This window comes from Hipposideros armiger, unplaced genomic scaffold (assembly GCF_001890085.2).
Source record: "Hipposideros armiger isolate ML-2016 unplaced genomic scaffold, ASM189008v1 scaffold_3712, whole genome shotgun sequence".
NCBI lineage: Eukaryota > Metazoa > Chordata > Mammalia > Chiroptera > Hipposideridae > Hipposideros > Hipposideros armiger.
Window position 1 is genome coordinate 1 of NW_017734947.1, and position 3515 is coordinate 3515.

Below are 3515 nucleotides of genomic sequence, written 5' to 3' on the forward strand. Positions count from 1 at the left end.
GCAATGAAATAGGAGGGGAAAATTGAGGGGTATAGATGAAAGGAGATTGGCCATGAGCTAATGATCGTTGAAGCTGGGTGATAGATATATGGGGCCTTGTTATATTATTCCGTATACTTTTGTTTTATTTAAGTTTTTCTAAAATCCATTTAAAGACATTGTGACCCTCCTCCCTACCTCCAGGTCTGTAGGTAAGGTGCTGAGGTTACAGCAGTAGGTTATGATCCAGAGAGCTCTGAGGTGGGCAATTCTCCTGATGGGCCAGAGGAGACTTTCGGGGGACTTCTAGCTGGCTCCTGGCACAGCCTCTGGTTCCCCTGCTTTTGGGGAAGGGGAGAAAAATCAGTAAGAAAGGCTGGCTTCTGTGCGCTTGGTGGCACTGGGTTCGGGCACTGCCACCTTAAGACAGCTGAGGGTATGAGTGGGTGGCTCCAAAAATAGCATGGGAAGCAGCAGGGGTGAGGGAGGGAGTCACATGGAGCTGCTGAGGGGCTGAGGCCTGGGCAGCTGGCCAGGCTATGGCACCTCTGCCTACTCCCCCATAGCCCTCTGACTCTCCCTCTTGCCTTCCATCTCTGAGAAGGCAGAGAGGTGCCAAGGTGACTCTGGGACAAACACCATCCTGCCTAAGAGCCTGAGTGGACGCTGACTCTAGGATATGTTGGCTCTCCAGGGACAGGTGGGAATGTCAGGTGGTGAGAGACAGGAAGGGACAAGGACTAAGTAACCTGCTCCTCAGGCACCCCAATCTACAGGCCAACACCCACCCCTTCAGGCCTGACCCAGGGCAGGTCCCAGATGTCCTTGCCTGGGGCGTTTTGGTTATGGGGGTGAGGTGGCAATGCCCTTTGTCTCAAGGCCAGGAGAGATGCTCACACAGGTGTTAGTGACAGGATTTTAAGGTTTGCTGAGATGGGAGAGTTACTTTTTCGGTTTGTTGTCAGGGACGTTGTTCGGTTTCGGCACAGTTTCAGTGTTTTTAGAGACATGGCTGCCTCATCGGGCCGCCCTGAGTGGGCGCGACAAACGTTCCTGGTTACCGGAAAAGGAAATACTAGAAAGGTGGAGGACGGGCTCCAAAGCTGTCCACTGTTGGGAGACAGGTTTTGAACCCGTCTGGCAGCACTCGTTCGTTTACATGTAGCCTCGCTACCAAGAAGTTTGGTGCCTCCTTCTCAGAGCATCTGAGCTCCTGTCTCCTTCTCAGAGCATCTTAGGAGTGTGCCCCTCAGCTGGCTCTAAGTGGGAAGTCCCCAGAGAGAAGTTCCACTACGTACCTGGACGAAGACCCTTTGGCAGATACAGGAAAGAAGGGGAAATGGTGTCATGGGTTGAGCCAGAACTGGGCTGAGTGCTTTATATGCATTCGGCTGGTCAGCAGTGTGGCCTTGGGGGAAGTTATACATCTTTTGTGCCTCAGTTTTCTTGTCTGTGAAATGGGGACAATAGTAATACTTGCCTCATGGACCTGCAGTGGGATGGAATGAGTAACTCTGTGTAAATATATGTCAAACCTTCAGCATGTAGCAAGCAGGGGCTAGCTATCATTACCCACCAGCATGCAAGTCCCAAGCTGGCAAGAGTCTGCTCACCTCTACATCATCAGTGCCTGTGACATTGTAGGTCCGCCGTTAACATATACTGAATTCATGATTTTGTGGATTCCACACAAGGACACCAGGAGGTGAGCACTATTCTTGCCAGTTTGTAATGGAAACAGAACCTAAAGAGAGCAATTGACTTTTTCAAGGCCACATCTCCAGTAAGTGGTCAAGGTGGGGTCATGTCCAGGCCCGCAGGCCTCCAAACCTGTGCCCCCCAACTCCCCTGTCTCTTCCTGGCTGGTCTTGTCCAGACCTTTCTCTCTTCTCATACGTGGGGTACACGTTGTGGGTGCTTGATCTGGGGATGAGGGCTGTTGAGGAAGCTGTCACCTAGCCCTCTACACCTACTAATTGCCAGGCCCTGGGCAAGGTTATGGGATCCAAAGATAATAAGATCCTAGTCCACCCCAAAAGCTGTGTGGTTGGGCTGTCACAGGGGCTGGGCCGCCCCCTCCCCCAGCTTGGTCTAGGGAAGAACAGAACGGCTCCAGGGAGGTGAGGATGCCTATGCTGAGTCTTGAAAGATAAGTGAAAGTTTGCCTGATGGACAAAGGCAAGAGGGGAATTCCAGGCAGAGGGCACAGCTTGGGCAAAGCTGTGTAGATTAAAGAATGCATATCAGGGGCTGGCCGAGTGGCGCGATGGTTAAGAACTGGCTTGGGACACCAGAGGGCCCCGGTTCGGATCCCACATATGAGGGTCAGTGACACTGCCCTCCACAGCTAAGATGCTGAACANGGAAAGATTTCTCCAAATCATCAGTTGCTTTAAAAGAAAGCCTATATTTAGCTGGGCTTAGAGGGCCTGTAAATATGTATTTTGCAACGCAGACAGCCATAGCTGGGGGAGCTCCAGAGATATGCAGAGAGGTCAGAGAAAAAACAAAAAAATAACCGGAAAGATTGGGCAATATATTTTGTCATCGGCAGATTCGAAGAACTCTTTCTACTGCCTGCTCCAACTGCTAATAATACACATTCCTGAGTTTTGATGGTAGTTTCTGTTTTTCTCTGCTTTCTGGGTCTTGTACAGTGGATGCTGGAGGAGGAGATTGGTTCTCAGAGTCACCTTCCTCCACCAACCTTTGCCTCACCTGCCCTGGGTCAAGGGAAAGAGCATCCTGCCCCTGCCAGCTCCCCTCCTGACTCGTTCTGCCAGGCTCAGCGAGGCTGGCATGGCACCTGGCACAGGTGCAGCCTCCATACGGCCAGTTCTCCAGTCTCCCACATCCAACCCCTTGTACTGCACGTGGTCTTGGGAGTGAGGGATGGGGGAACAAATCCTGCCACTTCAGGGAAGTTCCACTTCAGAGAAATCTTTCTAAAAAAAAATGTATTTTTTTACTTTATTATATTATTAATTTTTATATTATTATAGTTTTACTTTCAGTTTGAAAAATTTCTTTAAAAATAAGAAAAATTCAGAGAATCACATAACAAACAGAATTGACAAATGCTAGTAGCATTGTGTCATTTTTGCTTCAGCTTCTTTCACATAAAAGAAATAAGAGGGAAGCCGGTTAGCTCAGGTGGTTAGAGCACAGGTTCATAACACCAAGGTTGCTGGTTCGATTCCCACATGGGCCGCGGAGCTGCGCCCTCCATATAGATTGAAGACAACTACTTGACTTGGAGCTGATGGTTCCTGGAAACACACACTGTTCCCCAATAGAAAAAAAAAAAAAAAGAAATAGGACATGAGAGTTTGAACTGAAGCCCCTCATTCTCTCTAGTTCCGTTGTGCACCCCACCCACTCTCACAAATTTGGAATGCATCCTTTAGAGCCCATACTTTCAAAAAAAATTTTTTTTTATTTTAAAATATACAATATTTTTACCATTTTAAGTGCACACTTCATTGGCATTAAGTATGTTCACATTATTGTGCAACTATCACTTCTATCCATCTCCG

The 3515-nt window shown here is 48.7% G+C and overlaps 1 long non-coding RNA gene across 2 annotated transcripts; it reads right to left on the reverse strand.

The window, feature by feature from the left end:
• Nucleotides 1–6: 6 nt before the first annotated feature.
• On the reverse strand, nucleotides 7–1718 carry LOC109378786 (uncharacterized). Of its 2 annotated transcripts, none has more exons than XR_002123064.1 (3): nucleotides 1593–1718; nucleotides 1278–1468; nucleotides 7–317 (listed from the first exon to the last, which is right to left on the reverse strand). It is a non-coding gene; the product is annotated as an uncharacterized LOC109378786 (long non-coding RNA). The 2 variants fall into 2 exon arrangements; XR_002123065.1 differs by having other exon boundaries at nucleotides 7–320.
• Between the last annotated feature and the right edge of the window lie 1797 nt (nucleotides 1719–3515).